The following is a 14,240-nucleotide window of genomic DNA, read 5'->3' as shown; positions in this document are numbered from 1 at the left end:
TTATAACAGATTGAAATTGTATGAAATTTTATTTAGTAAAGATGTGTCTTAAATTACTGAATAAGTATGGGACTAAGTATTACATGTATATAAATTTTGAGTAAATTAAAGTTTTTAGTACACAAGGGAGAGTTTGATAAAATTTTTAATTGTTTTTAATAAACAAAACGAATACCTTTTATTTCTTTTCTGTAAATACAAGTTACAAATGTAATAACATTTGAGATTCAAAATTATATATCTAAAAACACACAATAAGAAAAAAAAACAACTCACCTATTAAATGTGTTTTTCCCTGAATAATGTTATTCTGTGTTTTTTATTTTTTAAATATCTTTATGCCATTATGTATTTTCCAGGGTTATATTCCAACAATAATTATGCAGAATCTTTAAAATGAGAAAAATATTGTAAACAAATAAAAATGTATGATATGGCCCTGGCCGGTTGGCTCAGTGGTAGAGCGTCGGCCTGGCGTGCAGAAGTCCCGGGTTCGATTCCCGGCCAGGGCACACAGGAGAAGCACCCATCTGTTTCTCCACCCCTCCCCCTCTCCTTCCTTTCTGTCTCTCTCTTCCCCTCCCGCAGCCGAGGCTCCATTGGAGCAAAGATGGCCCAGGCGCTGGGGATGGCTCCTTGGCCTCTGCCCCAGGCGCTAGAGTGGCTCTGGTCGCAACAGAGAGACAAGCATCGCCCCCTGGTGGGCAGAGCGTCGCCCCTTGGTGGGCGTGCCGGGTGGATCCCGGTCGGGCACATGCGGAAGTCTGTCTGACTGTCTCTCCCCGTTTCCAGCTCCAGAAAAATACAGGAAAAAAACAAAAAACAAACAAACAAAAAAAGTATGATATATTTATTTTTATAAATTAATTTAAAATAATTTTATGTGACTATTTTTTTAAATGTGAACCCTCAGTAACGAGTCTGGAAGTCATCTGCTCTAGTTTCCCAAACTTCACTCATTTTTAGAACAACTTCCTGTTGTTGTTTTGTCAAAATCTGTGTATAAACTTTATTGTATATGTTTTGTATATATTTAAGTCTTCTCTTTTTTATTTCAAAAGATTAATTAAAAATAAAATTTTATATCCCAGTACCATGTGAGAAGTGACCATAATTTGCAAAGAGAAAAACACATTCCAGCCAAATACCATTTCTTTTTTATTTTTAATTGATTTTAATTTGTTGTTTACATAGTTACAAGTGTACCCCTGAGTATATCTCCCTCCCTCCCCCCCTTGTTCTCCTTGATACCCCCTTTCTTGTTCAAAGGTTCTGATCCTGAGTTGTGTTTACATTTTGTCTTTAAAGGAAGATTAGCGGAAGTGTGAGGGAGTTAAAGATAACTTAGCACCAAACTGAGTTTCTCTTTGTAATCATTAAAAATGCTAAAATAGAATTGAAAAGGGAATTACATGATCAGAGTGTAAATCTATTTTAATCTCGATGCCCCTGCTACTTACAAACATTTCCTCTGCTGGTGTCTTCCCTGCTTTGGGAACTATTGGTCTAACCGACTCAGGCAAGTGGAGTACTAGTGCGTTAATAAAGATCTCCAGAATGAGAGAGTCCACATACTGTTCATGATTCTTTACAGTGGTTACCAAGATGACCACACATCCCAGTAAAATCCCAGTCCAACTTGACCCCGTTGTCTCAGCATAGTCATTACTCCCATCCCCTCTTATATTCTAATATGTCCTGATTTGGGACAATCCACTATATTGTCACCAGGTTGATCGCTCACCTATCCATCATTTTCTGAGCACCTTACCCTAGCCCTGGCTCTGTGAGAATGACTGCAAATACAAAGGTGAATAAGACACTTCCCAGTCCCCAAATTGCTCGGGAATGGAAGGTCAGGCCAAGAAAGGGAACATAGCCAACACGAAGTGATGAGAGTCACACACAGGTCTCTGCCATATGCTGTCAGCATCACAGGGAGGAGGACAGATGAATCAAAGGGACCCTGCAGGTTCCTCAGTGAGAAGGGCAGGAAGACCAGCTAATGGCCATGTGAGAACCATGGAACCACTCCACAGAGGCGGGGAGGTCTTTCCCTTCGAAAACAGTGTATTCATTTGCTTTCTGGGTGTTCTGGGAACTGGTGTGGTAAGGATTCGAGTGGGAAACACACATACAGTTTTTAACTCCTACTTCTTCAGGGATGATAAGAAAACCTGCTCTGCCTGCTGAACCTTGTAATAAGTAGAGACGGATAAAAATGTTTGCAGAGGAAGGATATTCTCCACAACCGAATGGTTGTAAAACAGAAATCAGATCGTGTTACTTCCTTGCTTAAAACCCTTCACAGGCTGACCATTGCTCTGGGAATAAAGCCCACGCCCCTTCCCACAGCCCACAGCTCCGCCCCTCGTCGGCAGCCACAGCTCCTGCTGTTCCCACTCGGCTCACCAAGCTGTGGCCCCCGTGAGAAATGCCAGGTTCTTCCCCACTGGAGCGCTTTGCTTGAGCTTTGCTGTTCCCTCTGCCTGCAGCCTCTTCCTCCAGCACCTTAAAAGTCTGACTTATATAAACGAAAAGCCCACTGAGAACAGCACCAGCACAGAGGGACGTGAGCAAAGCCAAGAGTCCGGAGAGATGACTCCTGCTGATGTTACAGAGCGCCCGGGCTACCAGCTGCAGGAGAATGCAGACCCTGCCTGCCTCACCCACTGCTGTGCCCTGGTGTCTGGAACCAGCTGGCATGCTGGGTGCTGGCCTTTCCCTTCGAAACCACATTCATTTCCGTGGGGAGTTCCCAGAATAAAGTCCACGTACCACATCACTCCACGCTTCGAAGAAGCAGAGGATGCACAGCCCCAGTTCTGTGCAGAGATGAAAAACAGAGTATCCGACACATCTCTCTGGAGCATCAAGTTTATTACAAATTTAGGGAGAATAAAATACTTTGATAAGAACTCCACAAACATGGGAGCAAAGGAGAGCAGGGGAGGGGAGAGGGGCCTCAGGAAAACAGCCCAATCTTTGAAGTTTCCTTCAGATGGGGCCGAGGAGTGGACCACAGTGAGGCCGGACTCTCTTCTTGACCCCCAGGGTGCTCCAGGCTGTCGTCCAGGCATAGCAGGTATTTTGGGGTTTTTTTTGTTTTGTTTTGTTTTTAAGGGTTTTTTAAATTAATTTTATTAGGGTGACATCAATAAATCAGGGTACATATGTTCAAAGAAAACATGTCCAGGTTATCTTGTCAATCAATTATGTTGCATACCCATCAACCAAAGTCAGATTGTCCTCTGTCACCTTCTATCTAGTTTTCTTTGTGCCCCTCCCCCTCCCCCTTTTCCTCCCCCCCCCCCAACCACCACACTCTTATCAATGTCTCTTAGTCTCGTTTTTATGTCCCACCTACATATGGAATAATGCAGTTCTTGGTTTTTTCTGATTTACTTATTTCACTTCGTATAATGTTATCAAGATCCCACCATTTTGTTGTAAATGATCCGATGTCATCATTTCTTATGGCTGAGTAGTATTCCATAGTGTATATGTGCCACATCTTCTTTATTCAGTCTTCTATTGAAGGGCTTTTTGGTTGTTTCCATGTCTTGGCCACTGTGAACAATGCTGCAATGAACATGGGGCTGCATGTGTCTTTACGTATCAATGTTTCTGAGTTTTGGGGGTATATACCCAGTAGAGGGATTGCTGGGTCATAAGGTAGTTCTATTTTCAGTTTTATGAGGAACCACCATACTTTCTAACATAATGGTTGTACTACTTTACATTCCCACCAACAGTGTATGAGGGTTCCTTTTTCTCCACAGCCTCTCCAACATTTGCTATTACCTGTCTTGTTAATAATAGCTAATCGAACAGATGTGAGGTGGTATCTCATTGCAGTTTTGATTTGCATTTCTCTAATAACTAATGAAGACAAGCATCTTTTCATATATCTGTTGGCCATTTGTATTTCTTCCTGGGAGAAGTGTCTGTTCATGTCCTCTTCCCATTTTTTTATTGGATTGTTTGTTTGTTTGTTGTTGAGTTTTATGAGTTCTTTGTATTGTATATTTTGGATATTAGGCCCTTATCTGAGCTGTTGTTTGAAAATATCATTTCCCATTTAGTTGGCTGTCTGTTTATTTTGTTGTCAGTTTCTCATGCTGAGCAAAAACTTCTTAGTCTTATGTAGTCCCATTTATTTATTTTTGCCTTCACTTCTCTTGCCTTTGGAGTCAAATTCATAAAATGCTCTTTAAAACCCAGGTCCATGAGTTGAGTACCTATGTCTTCTTCTATGTACTTTATTGTTTCAGGTCTTATATTTAGGTCTTTGATCCATTTTGAATTAATTTTAGTACAAGGGTACAAACTGTAGTCGAGTTTCATTCTTCTGCATGTGGCTTTTCAGTTTTCCCAGCACCATTTGTTGAAGAGCATAGCAGGTATTTCGGATAAGATGCTTCCGAAGGCCACGGTGATGCCAGATACCCTCCTGCTGTGGACCCCCGTGCAGAGAACTCCACGGCAGGTGCACTCCCCCACCGTCTGCTGGACCAAGGCCTCGCACCTTGCACATGAGTAAGGAATGTAAATTTGTCATTTCCACATTGGGCGGCTTCCCAGGGGCCCACGTTAGAACCCTGAATACAGTTGCCATTTTAATAACTGGTTCACTGAACTCAACAAAAAATTAGGTATTGGTTCTGCTGAACCCGTGCAAACTGGCTGAATTGCATCACTGCCTACATCCCACTTCCAGTTCTGTTATCTCTTTGAACCAGCTTACTCTTTGCTAATTCTGCTGGTTCCCTTTCCTTTAAGTTCCTAATCACTGATCATGCCAATACCAATATCAGATAGTGGTGACAGTTGCACACCTTGTGAATGTAGTAAAATCGAATTGTTAACTTTAAAATGGTTAAAATGGGGAATTTTATATTATGAGAATTTTACCTCAATTAAAAAAACCCGTTTGTTAATATTCTATCAAGTTTCCACGGTCTGATGCACTGTAGAGTCTGATGCACAGTGTAGACCATAATTTCAAGATCCCATTAGTGTTCTTTTCTCTAAGAACAGCAGCCCAATCTCTCATCTTCTGCAATCTTTTTCTAAGTTCACTCATTCTTTCTTTCCACCCTTTAGCTTCTTGTGAAAGCAGATTTATGCTTTCTTTAAGATAAGCATTTTCATCCAAACTATCCTTTATTGTGACCTTGAGTTGTTCATTTAGCTGACATATTTTTAAAGCTGTTTTGGTTGCAGCTAATTAAAACTTTATATGATCTGATCCATTTTCTTTTTTTTTTATTTTTCAGCTATAGATGACATACAATATTGTATTAGTTTCAGGTGTAAAACTTAGTGATTAGACAACTGTACCCCTCATGAAGTGATCACTATAAGAAGTGATCTTATGTCTAAGAACTAGACAGATAGTGGTGACAGTTGCACACCTTGTGAATGTAGTAAAATTGAATTGTTAACTTTAAAATGGTTAAAATGGGGAATTTTATATTATGAGAATTTTATCTCAATAAAAAAAACCCATTTGTTAATATTCTATAAAGTTTCAGTCAGATATTTCCAGGTTTATTAATGGCCACCAGGTTTTGTGCTATAATCATTTGTTCTCAAATATGATTTACATTAAAGAAGATTTAAAGCCTACAGATTCTATATTAACAAGGATGAGCTTGTAAAAACATTGATGTCTTTCCTGCACGAGGGCAGAGACTCCAACGGCTAGCCCTTTATTTTTGTTTGAGTAAAATTATATATTTTTTTATTTCCTTTTTTTTTTTTTTTTTTTTTTTTTTTTTTTACAGAGAGAGTCAGAGAGAGGGACAGACAGGGACAGACAGAGAGGAACGGAGAGAGATGAGAAGCGTCAATCGTCAGTTTTTCCGTTGTGGCACTTTAGTTGTTCATTGACCGCTTTCTCATATGTGCCTTGACCGTGGGGCTACAGCAGACTGACTAACCTCTTGATTGAGCCATTGACCTTGGGTGCAAGCTGGTGAGCTATTTTTTTTTTTCAAACCAGATGAGCGCAGGCTCAAGCTGGCAACCTTGGGGTCTTGAACCTGGGTCTTCTGCATCCCAGTCTGACGCTCTATCCACTGTGCCACCGCCTGGCCAGGCAAATTATATTTTTAATAATTAAAAATCTGCCTGACTGTGTGGTGATGCAGAGGATAGAGCATCGAACTTGGATGCAGAGGACCCAGATTCAAAACCCTAAGGTCACCGGCTTCAGTAAGGGCACATCCAGTTGGCACCACCGACAATAATGATGCATTTTCTAAAAATCAGGTCTCGCCTGACCAGGCGGTGGCACAGTGGATAAAGCGTCAGACTGGGATGCCGAGGACCCAGGTTTGAGACCCCGAGGTCGCCAGCTTGAGCGCGGGCTCATCTGGTTTAAGCAAAAGCTCACCAAGGTCGCTGGCTTGAGCAAGGAGTTACTTGTCTGCTGAAGGCCCGCGGTCAAGGCACATATGAGAAAGCAATCAATGAACAACTAAGGTGTCGCAATGCACAATGAAAAACTAATAATTGATGCTTCTTATCTCTCCATTCCTATCTGTCTGTCCCTGTCTATCCCTCTCTCTGACTCTCTGTTTCTGTTAAAAAAAAAAAAATCAGGTCTCCCCTGTAATGTCAGCTTTCTGCTCAACTCATTCCAAATGTTTAAATTTCTCTTTAAAGTCTTTCTTTTAGCCCCAAGTATAGAGTCAAATATTTCCAGGTTTATTAATGGCCACCAGGTTTTGTGCTATAATCATTTGTTCTCAAATATGATTTACATTAAAGAAGATTTAAAGCCTTAGAGATTCTATATTAACGAGGGTGAACTTGTAAAAACATTGATGTCTTTCCTGCACGAGGGCGGAGACTCCAATGGCTAGTCCTTTATTTTTGTTTGAGTAAAATTATATTTTTGATAATTAAAAATCTGCCTGAATGGGTGGTGATGCAGTGGATAGAGCATCAGACTTGGATGCAGAGGACCCAGGTTCAAGACCCTAAGGTCGCCGGCTTGAGTAAGGGCACATCCACATCTGGCTTGAGTGCGGGTTTGCTGGCTTGAGCATGGGATCATAGACATGACCTCATGGTCGCTGGCTTGAGCCCAAAGACCACTGGCTTGAAGCCCAAGGTTGCTGGCTTGAAGCCCAAGGTCACTGACTTGAGCAATGGGTCACTGCTCTGCTGCAGCCCACCCCCACCCCGTCAAGGCACATGTGAGAAAGCAATTGATGAACAAATAAGGAGCCACAACGAAGAACTGGTGCTTCTCATCTCTCCCTTCCTGGCTGTCTGTCCCTATCTGTCTCCATCATAAATAAATAAATAATAATTAAAAATCTGACACCTGCCAATACTGTTATATTTCACAGCTCCTGGGAATTTGCCCTACAGTCTGAGAAGCATTATTCTACAATAGTTAACTCATTCTAATTTTTCAGCCATCAGTTCAAGTGCCCTTTCTTCTGGTAGGCTTTTGTGAACCTGCAGACTAAGTCAGGTCATTGACTATGAAGTCGAGCGAAGCCGTCTTTTCCTTCAGAGACCTGTTAGAATTCATAACCACATGCTCCATCTCCACCCAGAGGTAGCCATTACCCTGAATTTGGCGTTAAGCATGCCCTTCCATGCTTTAGAGCTCACCACGTAGATATGCACCTGTCAACTGTTACTCAGGTTTGTCAATTTTTTTTTTTTTTTTGTATTTTTCTGAAGCTGGAAACGGGGAGAGACAGTCAGACAGACTCCCGCATGCGCCCGATCGGGATCCACCCGGTACACCCACCAGGGGTGACGCTCTGCCCACCAGGGGGCGATGCTCTGCCCCTCCGGGGCGTCACTCTGCCGCCTGGGGCAGAGGCCAAGGAGCCATCCCCAGTGCCCGGGCCATCTTTGCTCCAATGGAGCCTTGGCTGCGGGAGGGGAAGAGAGAGACAGAGAGGAAGGGGGGGGGGTGGAAAAGCAAATGGGCGCTTCTCCTATGTGCCCTGGCCGGGAATCAAACCCGGGTCCCCCGCACGCCAGGCCGACGCTCTACCGCTGAGCCAACTGGCCAGGGCAGTTTTGTCTATTTTTAAAACTACATCAATTAAATCATATATATGGCATTTTGTGATTACTTTCACTCTGTTTTGGAATTCACTCATTTTAAGTGTGTGCTTGTAGTATATTTTCGCTGCTCACTAAAAATCCTTGACATAGATAGATTACAATTTTCCCCCTCAATTTACTGTCAATGGAGACTTGAATCTTGCTAATGTTTTTGCCTCTTAGAAACTATTATGGACCATCATGCATTGGAGTTTCTTATAGAGTTTCTTGCTATACATTTGCACAGATTTTATTTTTTTAGTTGGCCTTCAGAATAGAATAGCTTGGTATATGATATGTGCTTACTTTACTGGGTGATGCCAAATTTCTTCCCAAAGTTGTACCAAATTACATCTCACCAGGAAAGTGTGAGTTTACATCACTCTACATTCTCTAAAGCTTGGTACTCTTTCATTCTTATGTTTGTGCCAGCCTGGTGAGTTGAACTGGTTTCTCGTTACCTCCTTAATTTGCACTTCACTGACGACTGATGAGGTTGAGGTGTTTTTTGTTTGTGTGTTTTTCTTGTTTCTGGGCATTTGGATTTCCTCTTCTGTAAATAATCTTTTTGCCTATTTTCTATATGGTTGTTGGTCTTTTCCTTATTTGTTTATTTAGAAATTGCTTATACATTCAGGATACTCATCTTTTTGTGCATTAGATATGTTATGACTATCTTCTTAGCGTTAGTTATGCTTTTGCTTTTTATCATTTTTTGTTGAATAGAAGTTTTTAATTCCAATGATGTATATATAATGTTTTTGGGGTTTTTTTTTTTCCTTTATGGATTGCTTTTTTGTTCATTTTTAATTTTATTTATTCATTTTAGAGAGGAGAGAGAAAGGGAGAGAGAGAGAGAGACAGAGAGAGAAGGGAGGGAGGAGCTGGAAGCATCAACTCCCATATGTGCCTTGACCAGGTAAGCCCAGGGTTTCAAACCGGTGGATTGCTTTTTTGTATCTTGTCTAAGAAATCCTTCCCTAGCTTAGGTCATAAAGATAGTCTATATTTTCATTTAAAGTTTTCAAGTTTAACTTCCATATTTGATCTTATGACATTGAAATTGACTACGGTATGAGGTAGGAATCCATTATCAGATGGGCTCATTTACAAACCTAGAGATAGTCAATCTAGCAATTCTACTCCAGGGTATATGCCCTAGAAAGAGACTCTTGGAGATGCACCAAAAGATATATAGGAACATGTTCATTGTAGCATTTTTTTTTTTTTTCTGAAGCTGGAAACGGGGAGAGACAGTCAGACAGACTCCCGCATGCGCCCGACCGGGATCCACCCGGCACGCCCACCAGGGGCCACGCTCTGCCCACCAGGGGGCGATGCTCTGCCCCTCCGGGGGGTCGCTCTGCCGCGACCAGAGCCACTCTAGCGCCTGGGGCAGAGGCCAAGGAGCCATCCCCAGCGCCGGGCCATCTTTGCTCCAATGGAGCCTTGGCTGCAGGAGGGGAAGAGAGAGACAGAGAGGAAGGAGGGGGGGTGGAGGGTGGAGAAGCAAATGGGCGCTTCTCCTATGTGCCCTGGCCGGGAATCGAACCCGGGTCCCCCGCACACCAGGCCGATGCTCTACCGCGGAGCCAACCGGCCAGGGCCATCATTGTAGCATTATTCACAACAGGAAAATAACTGATAACAACAGAAGGACTTTAATATGGATAACTGTTCACTGAGTGTTGGTAGAGCTGACAGCGGGCAGAGGAGGCATCTCAGAGATCAGCAACTGCGGGGGTCCCTAGAAATGGATGGTGTCATTGGAGCCCAGGAACCAGGGAATGGCAGGACCTGAACTTAGAAGAGAAAGCTTCCAGTGCTGCTGGATAGACTGCAGCCAGAGTTGCCAGAAAGAGCTGGTGCCATGGTAGGGACTGCCCAGCAAGAGCTGGACCGTGGAGGAGACACAGCCACTTCCAGAGACGCTGCCCAAAGCCAAGAGAGAAAGGAAGAAATACTCTGCCTCCTCCCCTCCTCTTACCCTCTGGACTATTATCTGTGCCCCCATTGGCCAAATCTAATCAGAAGCCAGTGGGCAAGGTGGTTTGAGAAATGCAGGTACAGGTGTCAGCACCCTGTGAGACAGAGGTAAGCAGAAAAGAACAGGTATGGGTCTGAGAGCTAACAGGCCAATGACAAGCACAAGACACCTCCCACAACTGGCCCTAATTTACCTTCTTTTGCTCATTCCACCACTCCCTCCCTGCTTGTACTATTTATTATGTCCAGCCACATCAGATTATCAGATATTTTCAGGCTGTGCCATGTACATTCCCACTCTCTAGCCCTTTGTTCAGACCATTCCCTCAGTTTAGAATGCTTCCTTATATTCCTTGAAGTCTTACACATCCTTCAAATATTACTTTATGTCCTCATTCTTTTTTTTCTTTTTTGGTATTTTTCTGAAGTTGGAAACGGAGAGGCAGTCAGACAGACTCCCGCATGTGCCCGACTGGGATCCACCCGGCATGCCCACCAGGGGGCGATGCTATGCCCATCTGGGGCGTAGCTCTGTTGCGACCAGAGCCATTCTAGCGCCTGAGGCAGAGGCCACAGAGCCATCCTCAGCACCTGGGCAAACTTTGCTCCAATGGAGCCTTGGCTGCGGGAGGGGAAGAGAGAGACAGAGAGGAAGGAGAGGGGGAAGGGTGGAGAAGCAGATGGACGCTCCTCCTGTGTGCCCTGGCTGGGAATCGAACCCGGGACTCCCGCACGCCAGGCTGACTCTCTACCACTGAGCTAACCGGCCAGGGCCTATGTCCTCATTCTTGAAGCATTTCTCCTCAGTCACGTTCATGAGCTCCTTACCTTCCAAACAGAATTTTACTGTTGAGACTTCTAGAATGCTGTCCTTGGTTTTCTTTTTTATCTTGTGTTACTTGGTGATTTTAGTGGGTGATGGTATCTATCCTCATGCATGACTTTCAGCTTCCACTTAAATAGTGATGACTCACAAACCTATGTCTCCTAAACTCCAGACCAATATATATAGTCACTCACTAGATATTTCCACTGGCTTGTTCCTAATGCCTCAGACTCTGTCTAAAACTCAACCCCTCAACCGCCAAAGTCCCTCTCCCGGTATAATTCTCCTGTATTTTACTCAGTTGCTCATCGTCAATATTTAGAAATCAGCCAGTTTTACTCCTTTCTCTGCTACCGTCACCAACTGCAGAGTCACACCAAGTCCCGTCAGCGCTACCTTAGCACATCTCTCAAAAGTGCACTCTAAAACTTTGGCAACCATATACTAACAGTCTTACAGATATATTGTAGGTTGAGTTGTATCCCCCGAAATTCACATGTGGAAATCCTAATGCCTCGTATGTCAGAATGTCACCCTATTTGGAAATAGAGTCATTATAGCTGAGGTCAGACTGAAATAGGGTGGATCCGTAATCCAGCATGACTGGTGTCCTTAGAAAAAGGAGAAATTTAACATAAGTAGGAACACAAGGAGAATGCCATGTGAAAATTAAGACATAGGAGTGACATAGCGCCTGACCTGTGGTGGCGCAGTGGATAAAGCATTGACCTGGAATGCTGAGGTCATCAGTTCAAAACCCTGGGCTTGCCTGGTCAAGGCACATGTGGGAGTTGATGCTTCCTGCTCCTCCCCCCTTCTTTCTCTCTCTTTCCTCACTAAAATAAACAAATAAAAAAGAAAGAAAGAAAGGAGTGACACAGCAAAACATCAAGGAACACCAAAGATTGCCAGCAAACCACCAGGAGCTAAGAGAGGAGAAGAGAGCAGATTCTCCCCCAGGCCCCAAAAGATATCACCCCCGCCAACATCTTGATCTCGAACCTCTGGCCTCCAGAGCTATGAGACGGTAAGTTTCCACTGTTTAAGCCAGCCATTTTGTTTCAGCAGCTCTAGAAAATTAATACAATATATGTACTCTTTGCCCAGAGTTTTCATACATAGTAATTAATCCTATGAAAATAATTGCACAAGTGAGCAAAGGCATTCATATAGGGATATTGACAGCAAGAGTGTTTATAATTGTATGATAGGAGGAACAATCTAAGTGTTTTACAGTGGGAGATAAAATTTATAAATCATAGTACAGTAGATTCAAATAGTGGAATGTCATGTAACTTTAAAAAATAGAACATATGTATAGTAGGGAGAGAAAGACATTCGTAATATTTACTGCTCACAAAAATTAGGGGATATTTTATAGCTTCATATTCATTCTGAACTATCCCCTAATTTTTGTGAACAGTATATTTAAGTTGCTTCCAGGGGGTTACACAAGAATATGGTGACTGGCCCCCAGCCTGAAGCTATCTGTTAGCAAAGAATCACCTTATTAGCATAAATTCAGGTGTGGTGAAAAGGGGCTTGCAACTTTTATCAGGAAATTCCGTGGGTTGTAGAAGCTCTGCTCCAGGAACCAGGAACAAAGACCAAATATATATATATGATATTACACGTTAGGTGTCAGAATTCCCCCAGGGAAGTTTCCATAGCTCAGCACGGTGTAGGAGCAGCAGAGTGGATCGCCCTATCCCATCTCTTGGAAGGTGTCACAGCCACTAGACTGGAGCAGAAGAGGGTGGCACCCCCCGCCCCCACAGTGCCTTCTTCGCTCTGCAGTACTGACAGCAACAGCACTCCAAAGAAACCTTTCCCGAGTCCTCTCTCTGCTCCTGTTTTGCACCATATGCTAACCTCGTCTGCCTACAAGGGCCCGGGAGTCTTGGAACTAGTGTGTTCACATTCCTTTTGTAAATTGTGCCCACAGAAGAGTTTGTATTCCCCCCATGCTGGCATCTGAATCTACTGTTTTGGTGCTTCACTTGACAATGAGGCAGAAAGTGTCCCATGTTAACGTCCCCTAAAATGTGTATGTGAATTGTGTGTCCATTCTCCCCCTCTGTGCTTCATTCTTTACTGACTCCTATCAATGTTTCAACACCTAGGATGTTTTTCCTTTCCTTCCGTCCTGTGATCCCATAGAATAGACTAATCCTTCCTGTTTGTATTTCCATTATCATAACCAATAATGGAAACCGTTATCATAACCAATCCACTCTACTTTGTATTAAAATCATTTATGTGTCTGTCCTCAACCCCAAGAAATTGGTAGTTCTTGGGGACAGAAACTCTGGAGATTTACTGTTAATTTATTCAAAAACCAACAGAACATTTAAATTACCATTAGTAATATTCAATAGCATTAAAAACAGAAAATAGGAATTAATGTAATAAACAATATGCTAGATATCTATGTTGAAAACTAAAAGTCTCAATGAGTTCTTGAGAAACTTGTCAAGATAAAATTTTAAATTTGATTCCAAAATTAATAAGGAAATGCAAAGAGCCAAAATCTATTTTTCTTTCTCTTTCTCTCTCTCTTTCTTTCTTTCTTCTTCCTTCCTTCCTTCCTTCCTTCCTTCCTTCCTTCCTTCCTTCCTTCCTTCCTTCCTTCCTTCCTTCCTTCTTTCCTTTTTTTTAAATTAAGTGACAGGGGAGGATGCAGAGAGAATCCCGCATGTGCCTCAACTGGGATCCACCTGGCAGGCCCCTTACCAGGGGATGCTTTGCCCATCTGGGGCACCTGCTTTGTTGCTTTATAACCAAGCTATTTTAGGACCTGAGGCGAAGCCATAGAGCTATCCTCAGCACTCAGGGCCAATTTGCTCAAACCATTCAAGCCATGGCTGCAGGAGAGAGAGAGAGAGAGAGAGAGAGAGAGAGAGAGAGAGAGAGAGAGAAATAGAAGGAGAGAGAGATGGAGAAGCAGATGGTCCCTCACCCTGTGTGCCCTGACCAGGAATTGAACCTAGGACTTCCACATGCCGGCTGACACTCTACCACTGAGCCAACCGGCCAGGGCCCAAGATCCTTATGAAGAAAATAAAACAAAGACAGAGTTGAGGACTTGGTCTACCACATATGGAAATTTCTTATTTAGCTAGAGTAATTGAGACAGTTTGGTATTGGCACAAGGCTAGACAATGTAATGGAATAGTGAGTTCAGAAACAGGATTACCTGGATATGCACACTTGCTTTATGATAAAATGGCTCTGTAAAGCAGGGGGAAACAGTCCTGAAAGAATCCTTATGCATAAAAATATTAAATGTAAAGCCCTGGCCGGTTAGCTCAATTGATTAGAGCATTGTCCTGAAACACCAAGTTTT

This window comes from Saccopteryx leptura, chromosome 6 (genome assembly GCF_036850995.1).
Source record: "Saccopteryx leptura isolate mSacLep1 chromosome 6, mSacLep1_pri_phased_curated, whole genome shotgun sequence".
Lineage (NCBI taxonomy): Eukaryota > Metazoa > Chordata > Mammalia > Chiroptera > Emballonuridae > Saccopteryx > Saccopteryx leptura.
Note: the sequence above shows the minus strand (reverse complement) of the source record.